This window comes from Panthera onca, chromosome A1, assembly GCF_046562875.1.
Source record: "Panthera onca isolate mPanOnc1 chromosome A1, mPanOnc1 haplotype 2, whole genome shotgun sequence".
In the NCBI taxonomy this organism is placed as follows: domain Eukaryota; kingdom Metazoa; phylum Chordata; class Mammalia; order Carnivora; family Felidae; genus Panthera; species Panthera onca.
Genome location: NC_138339.1, coordinates 187,873,547 through 187,897,087, shown reverse-complemented (window position 1 = coordinate 187,897,087; position 23,541 = coordinate 187,873,547). Strand labels below are relative to the sequence as shown.

General features: G+C 41.4%; 1 long non-coding RNA gene and 1 pseudogene across 1 annotated transcript; one reads left to right on the top strand and one right to left on the bottom strand.

Moving 5' to 3' along the window:
* The first annotated feature begins 7,349 nt into the window (after positions 1–7,349).
* Positions 7,350–9,978, top strand: LOC132681952 (uncharacterized). The gene is made up of 2 exons (XR_009611350.2): positions 7,350–7,429; positions 9,335–9,978. It is a non-coding gene; the product is annotated as an uncharacterized LOC132681952 (long non-coding RNA).
* Positions 9,979–10,808: 830 nt separating this feature from the next.
* LOC144614136 (small ribosomal subunit protein eS4-like) overlaps positions 10,809–23,541 on the bottom strand; it is a 29,059-nt pseudogene continuing 16,326 nt past the window's right edge.

The following is a 23,541-nucleotide window of genomic DNA, read 5'->3' as shown; positions in this document are numbered from 1 at the left end:
TTGCCCTCGGAAAGCAAACCAAACTCTACAGCGCTTCCTGTTTGGGAATCCCAGAACACACCCAAATCTAGTGCCACCTTCTCCATGAAGCCTTCCTTGATTTCCTTCAGACAAAGCTACCTCTTGTATAAAGCAGCATTTCCCTCTGTTCTCTATAACACCACATCGTTGTATTTGCACTTACCCTCTCTGTCTCCTGCACCACACATGAACCTCCCGAGAAGCAGACAACTTGTTTTATTCACCTTTACACCTCTGGTCCCTCACCAAGCCTGACACCTTATTTTTAGGATACAGACCAATTTAGTCACACCTGACGCTATAGGATGGAAGTCTCAAATTGTAGCTTTTGGGTTGGACGAGACCCACAAGCATGTTCTGTTTGGCTCACAAAGAGTTGCCCAGCACAAGTCTTAAATATTTTTAATTTATTGCCGATCTTAAGAATAGAGAAACGTATCATTTAAAAAATCTGCATTTCTAGCTCAGTCTTTAAAAACAACAACAACAACAATTAGGAGATTGGGCAATGGCGAGCTCAGGTTCCAACGTAGGAGCAACCACTGTAGCTGAGGGGCTGCTACCCTCCTTGGAGGGACCTCCAAGGGAGGACCTTGGAGGACCTCCCACCCTCCTTGGGACCACGGCTCTGGTCTCCAGGTGACCACAGCTTGCCAAGAATGTCATAAGCAGCCCAGAAGCCATCAGAATAGCACCGGAATGACAGGCTCCACAGGGACACTTTTTAGGTCAGTGGTTTCAGGACTGAGCACTCTCCTGATTGTCAGGCCAGAGATGAGGAATTAATGCTGACACAGGTGGGAACCCCTGGCCCGGGAAGCCCTGGACTTGCTCCCTGTCACCCTCGGGGTGATACTGCTTTGGTAATGACCGCTTCAAACTAGAGCATGCTCGCTGTTCTGCTGCTCTGGAAAACCTACTCAGAGTTCAGCCTCCAGTTTTAAGATGTGAGGATTTACATAATGAGAAGGCAAAATGGTAACCCAGTCACTTTTTAATCCAGATGCTTTCTGAAGCCTAGGGCCTCGGTGAATTTTGGGGTTTGACCCCGGGTCCTCACCCCTGTCGAAGCATTCAGTGTCTATACATCTTTTTAAATTCCTTTTCTGGCTCTTCTCTCCTCCCTGCCACACTTCATAACTAAATGCATTTCTGTTCTTCTCATGCTAGTGCTCTCAAGTAATGTCTTGATCAGCCTCATATTTTAATCTTGTCTTTTTTTTTTTTGTCTCTACCCATCTTTTATATCGTAAAGCATGTGGAGTTACACAAAGTAGAAAAAGTAGGACCACGAAAAATTAATACCTTTTTAGACTATGAAAGTAAGACACGACTTTTGGTAGACTTTCTAGAAAATAAAGCAAAGCATATGAAAGACAAAACGATCCAATCTTCTCTCTTTTCAAAGCTGTGACAATGTGCTTCCTAATGGAAATGTATTGCAAGTATAATTTGAAGTCCTGCTGTAGTCACTTAACTCTATCTTATAATATTTTCTCCAAAATTATCTGAAACGTAGTATTCCATCAAGAGATGTATAAAACTTACTCAGCCTTTCCCCTATACACATCAACATTGTATCTGGTTTATTGTTCACTTTATAAAAAAATTTCACCCTATATTTAGCTAGTTTCTTGGAGGAGATTTCCCAAAGTGGAATTTGTGGCTTAAAAATTAAGAATGATAAAAAAAATCTTATGAAATAGATTTTGCTAAATTGCTTTTAGAAAGTCCATCCTTTTACAGTCTTGCTCGCTGTCTATCAGACAATGGCTATCTTGCCAGCATTATGAAATTTAAAAAAATTTAATAACCAGATAGTTGTAAAAGTGTTTTAATTTGTATTTGATTTTGCTGAGTATGAATATTTCCAAATACTTATTGTCCACCGTATTAATTATTTTGTTTCTTAATTGTTAATGTTCATTGCCCACTTTTCTGTTGGCTCATTGACAATTTTTCTGATCCCAACAACTTCTTATATATTTATGATAATAGTCCTGTGCTCTGTTATACTTACTGCAAATATTTCTCCCGATGTGCCAATGGCCTTTTTACTTTTTAGGACAATTTTGCGTACGTAAGTTAATTTTTTAAACTTAGCATGTCCCATCAACTTTCCTTTTCCTTCCTTTTATAGTTAAAAGCTCTTTACAAAATGGTAATTACATGAGAGGACAGAGGTGTTATTGTGGTGATCGTTCCTCAATATCTATGGTTATCAAATAATCACCATGTACTCCTTAAACTTACATATGGTATATGTCAAGATCTCAATAAACCTTGGGAAAAAAAGGAAATAATTTTATTTTATTTTTTTAGCGTTTATTTATTTTTGAGAGAGACAGAGCACGAGCGGGAGCGGGGGGAGGGGGGGTGGAGAGTGAGGGAGACACAGAATCTGAAGCAGGCTCCAGGCTCTGAGCTGTCAGCACAGAGCCTGATCCAGGGCTTGAACCCACAGACCACGAGATCATGACGGACTGCAAGATCATGACCTGAGCCGAAGTCGGTCATTCAACCACTGAACCACCCAGGCGCCTCCCCAAGAAAGTAATTTTTAAAAAGCCCTTTACATTCCTGAGATCAATTAGTCACATGTGTTTTCTAGCCTTTTGGTTTTAGGTTTTAAGCTTAATTTGACCAATCTGCTTCATACTTATTATGGGTCATGGTGCCCACTGGGTAGTAACTAAAATGACCAGCTGCCAAAGGCCAGTGTGAGAGCAAACACAATGCTTGGTGTAGAGTAAGTGACCAAAAAAGGCCACCAAGATCCTTCCAAATAGTTATTCTTATTTATTTTTATTTTTTGAATGTTTATTTATTTTTGAGAGAGAGACAGACAGATTGTGAGCGGGGGGGGGGGGCAGAGAGAGAGGGAGACACAGAATCCGAAGCAGGTCCAGGCTCTGAGCTGTCGGCACAGACCCCGACGTGGGGCTCGAACTCGCACACCATGAGATCGTGACCTGAGCCAAAATTAAGAGTCAGAGGCTTAACCAACTGAGCCACTCAGGCGTGCTCCCAAGTAGTTATTTTTAAACAGCATTTGGTATGTGATGCTTTCTTATTGTGAAAGAAGCTATACAAGACTGCACATGCACTTTGCCGATTTTTCTATAATTCTTCTCTACTGCTGCTGCTTTATTAGTCTTGCTTTATACCAAGTCAAAAAGCTCTCTGAATCATTTTTTGGGAAATGTTCTTAATTAGTTTTCTATTCTTTCATATTAACTCAATAATTTTATTAATTTCTCCGTACCCCGCATCCCACTGGAGTCTTTGTTGTAATTTTGTTAAGTCTAAAAATTAATTTGTTATTTAAAAAGTTAATTTGTAAAGATAGGACATCTTTATCATCTTGATTTGCCCATAAGGGAAAAAAATAACAGCTAGCCTTCGTGAGGGCTTTACCATATGCCACTGGCCAATCGGGGTATTTTCACCTGTCAACCCATATAATCTGCACAGTGGTTTTCAGAAGAAGGTGCACGTTTACAAGTGAGGGGACTCAAGCACAGGCTGGAAAGCAATCCTTTAAACAAAATCACTGGTGGTAATGGACATTAACTAAATTTATCCTGGTGACGTTTCACAATATATACATATACCAACTCGTTAGGTTGCACACTACAAGTATTACAATGTGATATGTCAATTATATGCCAATGAGACTGGGAGAAAAATAAGGCATCAGAAAAAATTTTAAGTGTTTAAAAGTTTACAAAACCACTAGCCAGGTTTTTCTCCAGTACGATGATCACCGTTCACTCTCTCCACCTCTTTCCTGCTTTCTTATCCTTACATTTTTTCCATTTCCCATTCCATTCCGAACTCTCTGTACCTGCTCTGCTTCCTCCTTTTACTCCTATATAATTGGTAGTATTATGCTGTTCTGAAGTCTAAACTTAGTTGATTTGAATTGTTATACTTCATTAAGGAAACAGTATGAGACCTCAGTCGACCTTTGTTGTTAGCCAGGGTCTCATACCCCACCCAATCCCCGAAGGAAGGTAGGAGTGACTTCAGAGGTATACACTGGAGATAAGTAGAAAGCCAGAACCTCTAAGATACGGGGAAGGGAAAAGAGGCAGAAGGGAGGTTTCAGGATGAAATTCCACCCCCACATTTAACTTCAAGAACCTGAGAATACGTTTACTTTGAAATTATTGAGCACCTACTGGATGCCAGGAAAAGAATCCTGAAACTTTATCTTTCATCCATTATGGGCGATGTATCTATTGGGGTTTTGCAAGTTTGTGGAAGAAAACTTCCAGGATCCTAAAGAGCCCCAGGCCATGCCAGGGAGGAGTGGGGAATTGTCTCCACCTTGCCCCTACAGAAGAAAACAGCATTCACTTCACTGCTTATCCTAGAGCAGAAAAGGGCTTGAATTCGTGATTGATCTGACAGGATGACAACGCAGTTCAATTAATGTAGATTCTTGAAACACTTCCAGGTTGATGTATCTATTCACAGCCCTCCATGGATTGGACTTTCATCCCCGGAGGGCTTCTTACAATTCAGTTTTGGCCCTTGAGACCAGGACCAGATCTAAGCCTGGCTGGGGGTACCTGAGGCCCAGCATGGCCCAGTGTAACATGCAGGCTTGTGGCCATATGGCATCCCCCGAGCCTGCCATTCTCTGATCTGTGCCAGAATGGGCATATGCGGGGATATTCCAGGATTTGAAGGGAGACTCAAAATGTCATAGAGCCAGTATGAGGTTAACCTTTCATTTCTCTTCTTTATGGCATGAGTAGAAGTGGAACCAAGAGGAAGCAGAAAATGCCATTATTTTTTTTTAATTTTTAAGTTTTTTAAGTTTTTAAGTTTTTTATTTTATTTTTGAGAGAGAGAGAGAGAGATAGCATGAGCAGGGGAGGGGCAGAGAGAGAGAGGGAGACACAGGGCCCAAAGCAGGCTCCAGGCTCTGAGCTGTCAGCGCAGCGACTGACGCAGGACTGGAACTCACGAACCATGAGATCAGGACCTGAGCCCAAGTTGGCACTCAACCAACCGAACCACCCAGGCGCCTCTCCATCATTATTATTATTTTTAAATGTGTGTTTATGTTTGAGAGAGACAGCACGAGCAGGGGAGGTGCAGAGAGAGAAGAGGACAGGAGACAGAGGATCTGAAGGGGGCTCTAGCAGAGAGCCAGATACCGGGCTTGAACTCAGGAACGGTGAGATCATGACCTGAGCCAAAGTCAGATGCTCAACTGATGCAGCCACCCAGGCTCCCCATGAAAATGCCATTATTGATTTTAAGGCATGACAGGTTGAGGTTAGGACACATAATATAAAACTTTTGGGCTCTCTGAGGTATGGTCTGTTTGTACGTATAAAATAGGTTTTTTAAAATGTCCCAAGATGAGAGACCTGCCATGGTTATGGACTTCACCCACTTGGCCTCACATATTTTGAGGAGAGAAATATCTAGAATCTGGCCGACTAGTGATTTCTTTTTTGAGGGAGTGCTTGGTTGGACGGTCAGATGGGAGGCCCACAGGAACAAGTCACTGTTTCTGGATTTGTGCTATTATCAAATATATATATATACGTATATATATATATATATATAATTTTCCCTGTGTTGCTATTTGGACTCCACAAGACTGAATGGCAGTTTGGCTCAATTAATTTTAGATGCTGCCTATTATGTAAGAGCGAAGTAAGCTTCCCAGAAAGAGCCACACCTTCCAATAAGCATCCTGACAAGCATATTGGGAAGAAGAAGGGAGAAATTGCATAGGGGTGTAGGGGCGGGGAGGCTGCCAGATGGTGGGGGCAGAAGGAGGCAATGCCTCGAAGGCCAAGTTAAAGGAAGAGCTTTGAGAGAAATTCCCATCTGTGGGGAGGGGGAGGGAGTGGCAGCACAGAGGAGTAGTAAGAAAAGAGAGCTTACAGAAGAATATCAGAATATCAGAAAACAGGAGGTCATTTTCAATCTGGACCTCCCACCTAAGGGACTAAGAAAGAAACCGTAAACACGAGAATGTACATCAAGGACATGTACATTTGTTTCATTCACAAATGAAGGGTGACTGTCCTCTGAGAGTTCACTTAGTGGCCTTGAGAAGGGAACTTTTTTAGTATCAAAATTGTGCCCATTTACCAGTGTTCACAAGTTGCTGTGAAATGCTGACAACTTGTTTCGATATTGTTTGTTTTTACTATTAAAGCCTCTGATGCATTTTAATGAAATCCACTTCATAAAACACAAAGGCATGTCTCTTCTCTTACTGAAAGAAAAATACTAGTGAAGCTCTTGGCCGTGTTCTTTCCGTATAATGGAATCTGAGATATAAATGCAATATTTAACACATCTGAAATTTAGAATGCCCGTTTTAATGTTCGCATGCACATCACTCCATGTGCGTTCTTCATTTTGCTAATTTTGACCAAAGAATTACTTACTGGTTGAACTAAACTCTTAATGAACGAATTTACAATTAAGATCTTCCTCATACGATGAAATTGTTACAAAGACTATGTAAGTACGAGGCTCCATTTAGATTTCATTAACAAAATGCTTGGAATAGGAAGATAAGGAAAGAGCAACATTCAAGTCTTCTAATGCATAAAGCAAAGCAGTATTAATTTAAAAGGGGAAGGGATACAAAGACAATGGAAACCAGCACAGAGTTCTGTCTCTAGGCATGGGAAGGGGTTTGTGTGTATGTAGTGCAGACAGACACAAATGCGTAAATGGACGTGCACAGTGCAAGAAGCACTCATCACAAATAAATTTGCTTGGATTCAACGGTGGAGCCGAGACCCTTGGTCAATGTTGAGACCGCGCCACCTTCTGGTTGCCATGTGCATGGCAGGCACTCATATTGTTTACAGACCTAGCATTTCTGTTTTATGCAAAACTTACATTGAAGGGAGGCTGCAGATACGTTACTTGTGCTGTGCACTCCGTCCCCTGGGAACCGTATTGGAATGAGAACACGATCCATAAATGTACTCCAGTGACTGCTCTGCTTGAAAATCTGAGTTTGCCTTTTAAGCCTGATCAACTGTAATGGTGTATGATAGGCCAGACAGAGCACAGGCACTAATGGCAAGCGCGAGCAGGAGGCTTCGGTTGCTTTGGTTGCCCGTCTTTTCCTGTCTTTTCCCTGGTTGCCACTTTGGGAACTTCCTAGCGTCGCAGAAATGGAGCCCCAGGAAACGCGGCAAGGCCTCTGCTGGTCAGGGAAAGCAGATGAGGGCTGTGCCGCGGTGCCTGCAAAACTGCGAAACAACAAGTAAACAGGGGCGCTAATTTCCGGACAACTGCTGACACACAGTTGTGGCCAAATGGTGATTTGGGGAATTACGTCCTGCTGAAATTCCTTCTTCGTTTCAGTTGGATCGTTTATGGTGTCATGGCCTTGGGAGTCTTGGCTGGAGAGGTGAGCTCACCAATGATACACCTTTGCCACCGCGCCAGGGCATCCTGACAAGAGGACTTTGGGAGGACACGTGACCACCCATTTTATGCGTGGATCTGCCATAGCCGCATATGAAGCTCCGCTGTTGGAAAAGATAGTCACAAAGGAAAGGTGGTGTTTTTCCCACGTGCTTTAATTAAGGAGTCTATATGTCTTCATCAAAATTAGGCCTAAAACCTTAAATGCTTGAGGTTAAATGCTTAAATGCTAGGAACTTTGTGAAAGCTTCTATAGAGGCAAATATATTTATATAGACAAAATAAGCCTAGTTGAATAATTGTTCCTTACATTTTATCAATGTAGACTTCTAAGATTCCTTGGGCAGGCAACCCTATGCCACCCCACCTCCCATCCTCTCCCATCTCCTGCTCACCACTCTGCACACGCACGCACGCGCACACACACACACACACACACACACACACACACACTTAGGCCCGAGAGTAAAACAGAGAGGTGGTAATACTTTTACCAACAGAAAGAAGTAAAATTCGTAATGATCCGGATGGCTTCTTCAACTTTCTATTTCACGTTACCTATGTTGACAGAAACTGTAATAGTTTTGCAAATTGAACCACTTCTGAATCTACAAATAAAATGATCGAGAAAGGAGTGGTTAGAAAAAAAGAAAATGCAGGTTTAATTTTTCAAAACGAGATTTAGCTGTTGTGGTGGTAACTCATGGTCCTAAATTAATACTGGGATTTGCTCTATTTAAAGTTTGATTATGAAGGTTAAAGTCTTCTGAGATGGGTGTTTTAGAGGGTACCCCAACCAAAAGAACAGTGAGGTGAAAGTGTAAGATTGAACAGATGATGCAGTCAGAGCCCCCTGGAAGTCATGAACTTAGAAGCTCGCCATTTGGCAACTAGCAGCAGAGTAATTGATTCAGGGAAGTGTCATACAGGATGCTGAAAGTGGTGGGTGAAAGTATGAAGAGGATTATTATATCATAGTATCTCTCTACAGAATTTATTAGAAAGGATGAAATAGGAACTTGAAAGTGGAGGAATGTGGTAAATCTCCCCTTGGCCAAGTGATCAAAGTTAACACCACCAGCAGATCTCGTCTGTGCTTCCCGGTATGAAGCACTGAGAAGAATTTAGCACCCCTTCCATGACATTGCCACAAAAGCTCAAAATCCAAAACTAAGTTCAGGACGAAACCTCAAGGCAACCCTAAATGAGGGACATTCTATATGATAATTGGCTTCACTCACAAAACGTCAGGGCTATGAAATACAAAGAAAGACTCAAATGCTGTTCCAGGTTAAAGAAAACTGGAGACAGGATGGCTTGAACAAAGCATGTGGCTTTGGATTCTCTCTCTTACAAAAGGCGTGGAGTCAATTGGCAAAATATTCTATAGCTTAGCTAATAGCACTGTCTTGGGGTTAGTCTGTCTCCTGATCTTGTGGATTGTAGTGTGGCTACCTAAGACAACTTCTTGCTTTTAGGAAATACATCTCTGCAATTTCTCTTAAATGACTCAGTTAAAAAGATGGCAAGTGCTAATATCTAGACAATTTGTATATGAGAAGTCTTTGCATTTTCCCTTCAGTCTTTCTGCAAGTCTGACATTTAAAACAAACAACTTTTAAAAATCAACAAAATATGGACAAAAATGCCATTTCTTCCAGCTCATGCAGTACCAAATAACAAGTAACTCTAACTTTTCTAACCAAAAAGCAAGTTGTTTTAGTCTCAAGTACACTCAACTTCAGGCACTGAAGGTGGAATTTAGAAAGCAGATCTTTTCAGAGGACCCTCTTTGCACAACCAGCTGCAAATCAGCTTCCTGGCCTATTTGAGCCCCATACTTTCTCTTCTCTTCTTGCCAACACTCTGTTCCTTCTTTCATTCAAAGGACTTTTATGGCACAGCCTGACCCTGTAAACTGCTGGCTATTCGGAGAGGAGCCAGACTCAGCTTCCAGTCTATGGCACACAGAGAGAATTCCAGTGGACTATATTTCAAAGTGCCACCACAGTGGAAAAACAAGGGGAGAAAATGGTACCATGGACAATTTCAAGGAGGAGGCCCGAGTTGCAGGCCCCAGTCAGAGGGAGATTGAAGACATTGAGGGGGAGCAGGGGTGCAGTTGTAGAGGGGTCTTTCCAGGACCCGTTATTATGGGACGTCAGCTCAGTGGTGAGGGGTGTGACTGCCCCCCAGGCAGGGGCTGGAGCACATCATGTTTGTCCCGCTAGAGCATTTGAGTTCTATATCTTGGTGGTGGAAAACCACTGAAAGATCATGCTTAGATTTATATGTTCAAAGGGCCCTTGTTTCTCAGGCTCCCTTTGTAATTCTTTCACTGGTCAATTGACTTTTCCTCAGTGAATGACTGTTTGAAGTCAGATGCCGTACTGGTTTGAGGTACACATGACCAAAAAATATATATAATTTTTGCTCTAACAGAGTGTCTCCATTCTGCAGTCTCTGTGGCTTTTTTCTTTCTGCTTTCTACCACTTAAATGTGAGCCATATTAAAGACCACTGTAAGTCGTACTTGGTCTGCCTTGTATTTATTTGTGCTTCTTAACCTTTCCCTGGAACTCCTAAACCTGCTCTCCTTATTAAGCTAGAAGGAGAAAGTACTCGAAACACACCACAGTGCAATAGAAGGCAAACTTTGCCTTTCCCTAACCAAAGTAGCCAGTTTAAACTATACTCAAAGCTTTATGCCCAATTCTAGCAGGTAATATTAAAATTATAGGATTCCTCGAAACTCATCTTTTTAATCCATTTACTTAACAATATTCCTGTCATCTTAACATTTATAAGATAAAATAATTGTATCATTTGTATAATTCTGAAACGTAGTTAGCCATTATTTTCAATTATTTTTTTCGCAATATAGCATGATCATTTATATTTCATGCTTAGTACACTAATTAGGTTAATAGCCTCTAGTGCTAAGCACTGTAGTATTTTATTTCATGGTGTTTGAAAGCTATCTTGTATGGAATATAATTTTCACTGTTTAAATTCACATATTATCATTTTTTGAAGTATATTTTCATTGTAAGAATCAGCAAGGGGAAAATACTCAAGGTAGCCTAGATTTTCTCAAAGAAAATAATATGTCATTCAACCAAAGCACCTACTGTGTACCTAGCATTTGGTTAGGAGCTCTCAGAGGACACTGAAGAAAGAAAAGCGGACAGGGAGGGGGAGCACAGCAGGGACTTCTTTAGAAAAATTCATTTGGCAGTTAAGGAAATAACAGGTTTCTCTAATACATACTTCCATAAGCTTCACAGGCAAAATTTGAATTTCAATCCTCAAGCTGCTACTTTCTAGCAACACAAATACAGGCACCGTGACCACTCTAAGACTCAACTTCCTTGCAGTAAAATGCAGCTAATAGTGACACATCGGTGTCTCTTTCTCTTCTTCCCTTCACTCTTAGACTCCGACACATGGCCCCCCTTAAGGGGTAAGTCCATGTTGTGGTCTCTGTCTATGTTGTGGTCAACATGGCGACGCCCACGGCCCTCACACCTCTTGCTCATATGGCAGCTCCTGGACATTACACTCAGACTCATGTCAAATCCATTCCACAGTTCTTTGAGCTTCAGTTCCTTCAGGAAAGAGAGACTAAGGAGTAGAAAAGCAAGTGCATGGATTGATTTGAAATGTAGGGTATATATGGATCTTGTAATGAACTAAATAACGATTTGGGTTTTTTAATTTTTTTTTTTTAGATTTTTTTTATTTTTAAGTAATCTCTACACCCAACACAGGGCTTGAATTTACAATCCTGAGATTAAGAATCATATGCTCTTCCAACTGAACCACCCAGGCACCCCTGACTTGCAGGTTTTTAATAATTAGAACATTTGTGCTACTATTCTTCCCTTTTCTTGTCCAACCCCCCCCCCCCCCATATATTCTATCCGGTTAGTTACCTTTTTAAATAGACGCCCGTAATTTTTATTCATTTATTCTTTGCATTTCCACTGCTACTCCCTTTCCCCGGGCCCCACTGCCGTCCTTCCAGACTGTTGGCAAAAGTTTTCTCATCTGTGGCTAGCATCCCCCTCTCTGGTCCATTCTATCCATGGCAGCCCAGACTTTTCTGCTTGAAACTGTATCTCTCTTATGCTCCAGAATGCCCTATCATTTAAAGTGCTCTCTAATCTGAAACCAGTTGACTCCTCATATTCCTTATATTTCACCAAAAACAAACAGCTTGCTTAGTTGTCCTTGTATGATTTCCATCGATGTTGTGTCCTCCACCTGCAAAAATCTTCCCTCCCTGTCCTACCCGTTCCAACTCAACACGGACAAATCCAACCTCCCTCAAGCCTCAACTCAAATATTACCTCCTCCCTGAGGTCTTTGTAATTGTCCCTACTCCAACATAATCTTAGCCCTTTTAATCTTCATACACTTCATATCGAAGAACCTGCTCTTGCATAAAACCTATAAAAATCCCAACGTACTGCACCTCTTTTGGGAAACTGTCACTTTTTCCCCTGCAAATGGGGTGTTAATGCAGGTGAAATCACTACTGTATAAGCTATAGGTCTTAACCAGCTTTGTATTTTCAAGGTATTTAGCATAATGTCTTTATACTAACATTTATTCAATAAGTAAATGGCTTTTAATCACAGCGTTTATCTGTTTATTTATTCAACAAATATTTATTGAACACCTGCTAGGTATGAAGTGTTGTCCTAAGTATGGGATTCACCGATAAGCCAAACAGACCCAAGTCCCTGTCCACAAGGAGCGTGAAGTTTAGTGTTTGAGAAGGATGTGGGAGGGGACTGACAGTAGGTCATGAAGTAAGAAAAACATACAGCATTTTAGAAAGCGACAAGTTCTGTGAAAAGGAAGTTAGAGGAGTTTCTTAGGCCCCAGACGTCAAGTGGGTGGTGGTGAGGATTGTGGTTTAAATAAGCTTGCCTCACTAAGCTCCGCGAGAAAACTGAGCAAAAACTGGAAGGAGGGAAGCCACTGAGTCTTTCAGAGACTGAAAGGAAGCGCCTTCCGGCAGAGGGAAAAGCGAGTGGAAAACCCTAAGAGGGGAGCCTATCTGGCATGTTTCGGCACCACAACAGGGCAGAGCAGCCGGGAGACATGTGAGAAGGGGACAGGAGCAGGGGCTGAGATTAGAGAGGGAGTGTGGGCAGGGAAGGGAGATCATGTAAGGACTCCGGCTCTTCCCCTGGGAGAAACCTGAAGCTGCTGAAGGGCTTCGAGCCAAGGAGTGGTGCAGTCTAGTCCAGCCTTTATCATATTTTACCCTCATTACTTTTTCACCTTTTGTGCATAAAGATGTTGACTTAAGATAGATGCATCTAACAGAGTCCAAATATTATAAGCACGTGCCATCAGTGGACACCAGAGCATGGGAAAGAGTCCATTCTCCAACATGCTGGCTCAGAGACCGGGGAGATGAAAAGGTGGCAGGAAAGGGGGCACAGTGACCTAACTGCAGTTCAGTCGGTGGACTGCTTCTTTCCCTTTAGTCCACATATGCTAACCAGAAGCCTTTAGTCTTTCTGAAATTTTACTTAAAATTTCAGGTATTCTACACCTGAATAGGCTTGTCAGTGCATGAAGCAGCAGTAATGGTTAAGTTACTAAGTATTCCACGCAATTGTCAAATAAGCCATTGGTTTTAAGTCCAGTTTTGGAAACATCATTTTCATTTCATTTTACTGGCAAAGAGGGCAAATTTAAATTGGGTCTACGGAGGGGCGCCTGGGTGGCTGAGTCAGTTAAGCATCCGACTTTGGCTCAGGTCATGATCTCACCCTTAGTGGGTTTGAGCTCCCTGTCGGGCTCTGTGCCGACAGCTCGGAGCCTGGAGCTGCTTCGAGCTCTGTGTCTCTCACTCTGCCCCTCCCCTGCTCAGACTCTATCTCTGTCCCCTAAAAGTAAACATTAAAAAATAATAATAATAAATAAGTTGAGTCTACTGAATTTGTCTTGCTTTCCCACTGTATCCTCTCGTGTAACTACTAATGAGGAGTGAATTGACTAAAAACTGGTCATCCCAAGGAAAAAGTTGGGAAGGGGTGACAGTGCCTCATACACTGGGTCCAGGGTGGCAGATGTGGGGGCAGGACTCACTCTGGTCCCTTGCCACGGGTCACAGGTCATTCCCGAGGTGCTGAGGAGAATGAGGCCTCCTCACGAAGAACCCAAAGTGTCCTGGCGTCTTGTTCAGCTCAACTTTGTGCCTGAGTGACCTTGCCAGAGTGTGCCATGGGTGTAGAGCCATCAGCTCTACTGTATTACGGAGGGGATGGCGGGGGCTGATTTGGGACTGGTGCCTCCCTTCCCATTACTGTACTCATGGTCACTGACCACTTGTGGATTCACGCCTCTAAATTAGAGGAAAGGTCCAACCTTAATACAGAGTTTCCTCAATCACAGCAGAGAAACGGGCTTCAGTGGCCCGGGTCTAGCATCAGACTATTGGCATCTGGTGTAGCCTGAGTACCCTGGGCCCTCTGCCCTTCCCTTCCTGTGCTGTGTGACCTTGGGAAAGCTGTCCAGCCTCCCTGAGCTTCCGCTTCTATATTTGTCAGTTGGTTGACAAAACTGACTTTGTAATATCGTTGTCAGAGTTTTAGGAATAATCTTTGATTGTGGACCTGGAGAACGGTAGCTCTACAATAAATGCCAATTCATAATCTCAAATGGATCTAACGTTACATCGAATATACCTCTTCCCATTCACGTATTTTAGCAATTTGCCTTTCACCCGCATAAGAGACTCGTGACTTTTCCTGTGTTTCGATGGGACTGGCGCTATTGAGTCCACATACATTTTAGAAAACTTGATTTTCAAGGTAATTCTTCTACCGGGCTGCTAACAATGAAGTGGAAATGGCTGTTTGTTTAGCTATAAAGAATATTCCCGGAGGGAGTATTGTGAAATATCAGATGGGCAGAAGGAATCGGCGAGTGAATTTTACAGTTCTTTTTTATCCCCAAAGACTTTCCGAGAGAGATACATTTTGCACACCGAGGGTTTTAGTCCATCCCTGTACCAATATTTTGGGAGATCTGTTATATGTCAGGCTCTGAGGGTAGCAAGGGATGGGGCTTTAGCTCCTAGCCTAGAAAAAGTTTCCAGTCTGGTAGATAAAACACTTTCTATTGTATTCTATTACAAGGTGATGAGTTCTAGCACGGTGTAGCCATACCTGAGGGCCGAGGGATGATTTTGACGGTCTCTTGCTGTCTAGTCTGGCTGAATGCTTTGGTGATGAGAAATGAGGGACCAGGATATTGTGACTTTAGGAGGCCATTCCCTGCCAAGACGGGACTGGGTTCTGGGTGCTAATGGGGGAAGAGTAACCGGGGTACAACAACCGTTGGGCACTTGCATTTTTCCAAGTGTTAGTGGTACCAGCATTTCCATTTTTTGGTGCGTTGTTCACTCCTTAATGATGATGAAAACTGTCCACTCTCCATAGGCTACTCTTTTCCCAACCGTGGAAATTGTGACCGTCAATTCCCATCTGCGCACACAGAAGAAACACAGGCAGGTAACCCAGAACAGCGACGCTCTGATACTCGTGTGTCCTCCCTGTCGGAAACAGGGTCCAGGCTGCAACGCAGACGGAGTCTAAGGGACTTAAAACGACAGGGGCGTGGGAAGCCACCGCCGAAGGCGGCTCTGACACAGGGATGGGCCTTTCTCGTCCTGCCCAAACCCGAGCCGTTCTCAAGCTGTTTAACTTGCGGTTCTTTTCTCCGGTTGCCTTTTCTTTGAAAACTAATTGTAGATGTGAAATGGCCATGTTTAAATAATTCATAAAAAAAAATAATAAATCCAGAGGAAAGTGGCAGAGGTGCGGAGGAACCTGGTGAAGTACAAAGGAGGGGTCGAGCCCGGCGCAGTTTTCCAACAGGCTCTCCTCACTCTGGAGTGCTTAATGAGGCCCGCCTGCCCGCGTGGCCCTGGGTTGGTTTTGTTCTTTCAAGAGAGCTGTTGACCTCACCCTGCATTAGAACGCACGGAGCGGGTCGCTTCTCACGATTCGTGAAACATTTGTAAATGCTGTTATTTGGGCATGGGGGAAAAAATCGGTACCTTCTGACTGAGGGAAACTCATACATTTATAATTGTATTTTTTAATGTCGAGGAACAGCCTTTTAGCCCTAGCAATTATGCAAACCAGTTAGACAACATTGTTTAATGTAGGCAACTAAATGCCCAGAAGATCCTTCGCTGGAAAAACAAGAGCTTCTGCAACTTTTGGAGACTTCTTCCAGCCAGACAATTAATGGAACTAACTCAACGGTGCCTTTGTAAGGTTTATAGCTCCTGGAACTACCGCCGTGCCTACAGAACTATTTTAAATGTTACACCCTTGAAACTTCTAGATCAATTAGTTTGTGATAGAAGGCAATCTCTAGGTCTAAAACTACTTTTTTTTATGCTGATATATCATTTTCAGTAATAGGCTTTTTCTTTTTTCTTATCTTTTTCTTTCTTTCCTTTTTTTCTTTTTTCTTTTCTTTTTTTTTTTTTTTTCTGTAGAGCTAATTAGTAACTCCTGCCCTGGAGGAGCTGCTGCACATTGGTTAGACTTTCATCCCCAAACTTCAAGGGAATTTCCACCATGTTCTTCATAGCCCCTCATCAGATGTGGGGAGGGGGGTAGCTAGAATAGTAGGAAAAAAGTGGGTACTAGTGCTATAAGGAGATGACTCAGGTCTCTCTATTCTGTTACACCTGCTAAACACGTCAAGGTTTTAGAACCAGTGCTGTTCAAATATGCACTGTGTCAACTATTCTATATGCCCACTGTAGTTTCTCTTTTAAAAGTACCCTGGCATTTCCTCTGTCACATAATACCAAATATGCTTCTGCCCAATGCTTTGTGATTGAAAAAGTGGTCTTCAAAGGTGCCATTCAAAAATATCCATGTGGCTCCTCGAATCCCACCGCGTCTCTTTTGTTTTCCCAAGTCTCAGCCGAGGAAACGTTTGTCACTTAATTGCTGCTGAGGATCACAGATGATGGTTTATAGGTTTAGGCAAATAGTGGGCAGCACTTTGTTAACCAACGGAAGAGCACGCTGGTACTTGATAATTATCCTACGGAGCTCAATTGGCCCTTAACGGCACCTACCCCCCCAGCATCGGGGAGCCTGTTTCAAAACAAAAGCTCCTTCTTGTTAATTAACCTGTGTGCACTTGTTACAAATGAAACCTATTTGTTTCCAGCTAATACATTTGCCGCTACTTTAAATATTCATTTATTATTATGCTTGTTAAGTGAAAGGTGGAGAAGAATGGCTTGGATGACTTCCATCAGTAGGCACTGAGCTTTAAGAGATCAGCAAATAGACTAATATGTCAATTATGTTGCCCTGTGCTCTGTGGGCCCCCAAATCTGCTTAAGAAAGATGAGCTTCTCTCAACCATGAAAACCAGATAGGGGCAATTGAGAAGCAAGGCACCCACAACAGTAATCTGTGAATTTTCATTAGAGGAGAATTTTCTTGAATGTGAAATGCAATTCGTGTGAAGCTTGGTTCCATTTCTCAATCTATGTCGTGACTGTTTTGTGTCTGGGTGGACAAAAAACTGGATACATGCAACAGATATGTCTTGATTTTCCCTTCCCCCAAATGAAACGATAAACCAAAATTATGAGGAATTTGCTTGCTTTTATGCAAAACTAATTTGAGAATCATAAGGAAATATAGGTACATACCATAATATGTCAGAAGTGTGGTAATTGAAAAAGCAGTAGAAACAGACATGCATTCATTTAGCATATTTTATATAAAATCTAGAATGAAATGGTGATCCTTAGAAAGCCTGCCAAAATGATCACTTAAAGTTTGGGTGATCCTGTAATTGGTTTTAGGCATTTGTTATTGTTCTCCAAAACTCATGTTGGAAAATTTTCTAAAACACATTATTCTCAAAGTAAGAGGAACCTACCTTACAAATTATTTAAAGAGATGAAAAAATAATATTTTATGCCAATGTCAGGAAGAACTTTTAACTTTGATTTGGATGAAATATTGAAATGTCATGGCTTTAAAATTTGCCCTTCGGAATATTTTCTTTTTGTTTTTGTTGCATCAAAAATCACACTTGTGTGACTTCAGTTAGGTTCTCTTAACTGCATAACAGAGTTCAAAATACACTTGAATATTGATGGAAGCAACGTTCCCACAGCCACCAATCAATTACTTTGATTCTTCTGTTTTAAAATTGGTCCAATAATGCATTTGAGAATAGGTCAATACTGCCTGCTACATGGAGTAATGTCTAATTTGTTTCTATTCATCATGATCATGTAGTTAAGAACAATATGCTTAAAATCCCCAGTTGTCACTGGGAAGAATGATATGTAAAATTGACAAAAGAATTTATAAAATTGCTATATGGGTATAATGTTTTTAAGAGATGTGGGGCACCGGGGTGGCTCAATCATTTAAGTGTCTGATTCTTGGTTTCAGCTCAGGTCATGATCTCATGGTTCGTGGGATTGAGCCCCATGTTGGGCTCTGCGCTGACAGAGCAGAGCCTACTTGGGATTTTCTCTCTCTCTCTCTCCTTCTGCCCCCACCATGCTCTCGCTCTCTCTCTCTCTCTCTCTCTCTCTCTCTCAAAATAAAATAAACTTTAAAGAGATAGAGAAAGTGAGAGAGAGAGATGTAACATATCCCTGCATCATCTTTTTCCCATCACCAGGTAATATTCTGGATATATTATACATTTACATTAACTTGATGGGTCAGCACACCTGAACACCCACATTCTCTGTTTACCAACTCAAAAGGGACCACTTCTCTATGCCCAGAAGGAATGTTTCTTGCTGCTCCCTGCAGCATCATTCAGAAAAATTAGAGAAAACAAACCTTTCACTCTCACCTTACCAAATCACTTCTCTTCTCAATACAAATTCTTCAGCAGCAGCACCAGCAAATATTTATGAGTACCTGTATGCGGCGAGGGATATGAAGATGGTACCAGAAGGATTGTGAGAACATCCACTACCATCATACTATAAGTTTCGCTCTCACCAACTAGGGATGGTTATCAGGGGACCACAAGAAGGGGAAGCATGGAAGTTCATCCTCTGGCTAAAGTCCTCTGTGTACTTCACCCATTAAAAGAATGTAAATTCACAGCACCTGGGTGGCTCAGTTAGTTAAGCATCCAACTCTTTATGTTGGCTCAGATCATGATCTCAAGGTTCCATGAGTTCGAGCCCTGCATCAGTCTCTGTGCTAAGTTGAGTGTGGAGTCTGCTTGGGATTCTCTCTCTCTATCCCTCCCCCATGCTACTCTCTTCCTCTCTCTCTCTCTCTCACTTTCTTAAAATAAACATTTTTTAAAAAGACTGTAAATTCATTATGTAACACACCAAAGGAAAAAATACTGACCTGAAACTCTGGAAAACTCCACATGTGGCCCTTGTGAAGTAACAAGCACCTTGTGCCTGAGTTTATCATCTATTCCTTCTTAGAACTGAAGAACCAAAGGAAAGAAAACAACAAGCTATTTTCATTTGCATCCTGGTATACATTGGACTCACATGGGGGATGCTTAACGCTTAGAACACTAGGGCTGTGTTTAGTGTGCTATAATCAATATAAAATACCTCATCCTTCTATCATTAAGTGGGTATTTGGAAAAAGTTGTTACATCCTTAGGCATTGCTTTAGTGCTAGGGAAGAACTTAAAAATTCATAGTGATCACTTACCTGGACTCTTATATCACCTATTGTCTACATCATTCTGATTAACCACACATATGCTGCCTTGAACTGCCAGGCACAATTGCATTTTTCTACTTACATAATAAATGTTGCAAATATATATTACTTATGCACATGTCTGGTTAGTCATTAATAGAAAGAAACTATATCAATCCAGTGCTCACTATAAACCAAGCAATCATATACTACTATTTATAAGACAATTATAACGCGTAAGTACTCGTGTCTTTTATTAATATTGTTGCTACTGATCTAAGCCTATTTGAGCATTCACAATTATTCGGTTCTTTGGGTAGATACATATAGCTTCTAATAGTTAGAAGTAGGTGATGGGTAAAATTCTTCCCCCCCTCAAAACTTTGCTACCTAATGGTTTGTTATAATAAAAGCAATTGTGAGAATTAATTCTGCAACACATATATCTATCAGTAAGCAGGGACAAGAAAAAGACATACAATCTGCTCTGTAAAAAAACCTCACATAACTTGTGGAGATAAATGTGTGCCTACCAATTCGAGTCACACATATTATGCCTTTTACCCAATGGAACAGACAAAATGTGTTATAGGATTTAGGTGGAAGAGAATCCACTATGGATGGTGGTGGAGAAATGCAACACAGAAGAAGATAAACTTGACCAGACCCCCAAGAAAAGGCAGGTCTGAGAGGAACGGAGGGGGACCAAGGACATCCTAGGCAGGCAAGAACCAACAAAAGTTTAAAGGTAGAAACCCTGTAGTCAGTCTTACATATTTATGGAATTGCACTTCTCCTAATTCCAGCCGTCAAAGTTGGAACAACATTTTGAACATGAGGAAAATTATCATCAAATTATAGGTGTCTTAGCAGCCATACCACCAGAATTAATCTATTCTAATAGGCCACTCAGGCATAAAGATTGTGGATTTTCTACTTTTTATAGGCAACTTGACTTTCAGTTAGAATATTTTATAACCTATTCCCTAAAACATGAAGGGCTGTGAAAACACTACCTGTAATCCCATTAGCAGTGCAGAGCGTTATTGCTGTTAACAAAGCCAAGAAAGCAACAGTCTTCCCCATGTTCATTCATTCGCACATTCATTCAGTCAGTCATTCATTCAGCGATCTCGATTAAGTACCTACCGGGTCTCAAGCATCGTGCTGAATTGTAAGCAGTTACAGTGAGTTGAGAGAAATTCTGCTTTGTATCATCACCTGGTAACTGATGACATTAGTTGAGTAAGGCGACTGTCCAAAGCTATGACCAGGGAGAGGTGGGTGATGGTGGCAGGAAGGAGGAAATAGCAGCAACAGACTGAAGCACTACCCCCTACTGAGGCCCTCACCTGCAAAAGCTCGTAGCTGTTTTCCCGTTGCTAATCTGGAAGGCTAAGACTGCTTTTAAGGGTACCTAGAGTCCAGGCTTGTTTTGATAATTCCTAAAAGGTAGGCCTACCTAGGACTCTCCAGTAGGTTTTAAAATGCGATTCCAGTGTACAAAGTAGAGGCCAATGAGGTGACTCCATTTGCACATATTATTTGCTCTCATTTTCCAAGGGCATCCGGAGAATTGGCAAGGATTTCCAGCTGTTTTCCTGTCTGCTCCATGCGGAAAGTTGAGCGTCCAGGCTTCGAGGGACTTTGCCAGGGTACCTATATGCTTAGGTTTGCCTGGGACAGTCCAGATTCTGTCAACTTTCCAAGTGTGTAACTATTAACAGCATCTAACTTCCTTCTTTAAAATGTCCCATTAACACAATAAATTATGTGGTCACTTTTAATACTAGCTGACTTCAACCTTGAATAATAGGTCTCTAAGTCCACCAACAATTTGGGAAATAAGACTTCTGATACGTTAAAATACTTCCAACCAAGGAAAACTGCTATAGGTTTTCCTGAGCTAGTTACATGATACTAAAAAAGTTTGGTCAATAGAGCCAGATGGTTGACAAATCAGGGAGACAAATCGCTATGACCTGGTGGTCAAGGGCATAGACTTGAGCCAGGCAGCCCAGTTCTGCCACTTCCTATCGATGTGACCTTATCCTCACTGGTTTTGGTTTCCTTACTTCAGAGTAGAGATGTTAACAGTATCTATTTCGTAGGTTTGCAATGAGGACTATATTAATTAATATATTAAAAGTGCCTAGAACAGTGCCTGAATAAAGGTTTGCTCTCATTACTACCTCATCCAAAAGGTAGGCACAGGAATGCAGATATCTCTTCAAGATCTGATTTCATTTCCTTTGGATATGCCTAGAATATGGAATTGCTGGGTCATAAGGTAGTTCCATTTTTAATTTTTTGAGGAACCCCCCCCCCCCACACTGTGTTGCATAATAGCTACATCAATTTACCTTCCCATCACCAATACACAGGGGTTCCCTCTTCTTCACATCCTCATCAACATTTGTGACCCTTTTTTGTTTTTCCATGCTGTCTTATCTTTAATTAAATATAAAGACTTCCAATCACATCACCGAAAGACCATTTTACGCACCACTCTGTTTGGCCACCAGTCTCTCGTCTCTCTCTCTCTCCAGCAATGGTGAGGTAGATACCATTTCCATGGGGGGAGGGAAATCCATGGTTCGTTGCCTTTGCCAACAACAGAAACATTGGACAGCCAAGTGACAAAGCAGTTGCCACTGGCATCTTTCATGTGAACTACATCAAAAGAAGCAAGGTGTCTCTCTGTTGGTGATCACACCAATTCTTCCCAGGTTAGCACCTCCAGTCATCACACACAGACGCAGATTACCAGTGTCAAACTTGATGAACTCAGCAATCTTTCCCTCCTCTAAATCAATCTGAGTGGTCTCATTCGCCTTGATGAGGGGATCAGGATAGCAGATGGTATGAACATCATGGGTCACCAGATTTCTTTTGCCCCCCACAAAGGTATTTCTCCTTTGCACAATTTATACTTGAACGGCAAAACCAATGCTTGGTGTCGTGGATCAGATGGAAATTCTCCCCGGTCTTGACAATGCTGATGATGCCCATAAAACTAGCAGGGTAGGTTCTATCAGTTCAGAATTTGCCAACAGTCATAATAAATAATAAAATTCTGCATAAAGATCTTCTTTACTTCATCTCCTGTTAGGGCATACTTAAGTCTATTCCCTAGGAAAATGATGAGAGCTTATGGAACCAGTAGATAGACAAGGGGCAAACACACTGGTCAGTTTATCTAGTGTCCAATGCTTTAGAGCTGCTACACACTTCAGATGCTTCTTGGGACCATGAGCCCCAGCTGTGCTAGGCTAGGCGGAGAGAGAGCTGTTATCATTTGTCTGTTTGAAGATAGCCATTCTAACAGGTGTGAGATGATCTCTTATTGTGGTTTTGATTTGCATTTCCCTGATGATTAGTGACATTGAGCACCTTTTCATATATATACCTGTTGGCCATTTATGTCTTCTTTCGAGAAATGTCCATTCAGGTCCTTTGCCCATTCTTCAATCAGATTATTTTTATTTTTATTTTATTTTATTTATTTAATTTAATTTTTTTTTTTTTTTTGCCACTGAGGTTGTACATTCATTGCAGGATTATTCACAATAGCCAAGATATGGAAACAAATTAAATGTCCATTGACAGATGAACAGATAAAGAAAATGTGGTACATACATACAATGGAATATTGTTTAGCTATGGAGTCAGGAAATCCTGTCATTTGCCACAACATGGTTGAAGTTGGAGGACATCATCCTAAGTGAAATAAGCCAGACCTAGAAAGACAAATACTGCATGATCTTACTTGTAGAATATAAAATAGTCAAGGTCATAGAAACAGAGGGTACAGTGGTGGTTGCCAGAGGCTGAGGGGAGGGAGAAATGGGGAGATTTTGATCAAAGAGTACAGGTTTCAAGTACACAAGATGAATAAATTCTGGAGATCTGCTATACAGCATGGTTATTACAGTTTTAAAAAAACTATCGTATACTTGAATTTTGCTAAAGAGGATAGATCTTAAGAGTTCTCTACACATACACACACAAGAAAAGAAAGCAAGAAAAGAAAATAGTAGCTATGTGATGTGACAGATACGTTAATCAGCTTGATTGTGGTAATCATTCCACAATGTAAATGTTTGTCAAAACACCAAGTTGTACGCCTTAAATATATACAATGTTTATTGGTCAGTTATACCTAAATAAAACTTTAAAGAAAGGTAAGCATAGATGAGTTAACAGCTCTTGTATAGATGAGGCCTTAATTGAGAAATGTCAACCACTACTCAATAGCCTATAAAGCAAACTTACTCATCTTTGAAACCAATAGCAAGTTGCTATAAAACTTTAATGAATATATTTGGGCTATATAATAAAATAAAACCACAATTTTTATTTACAATAACACTTTGAG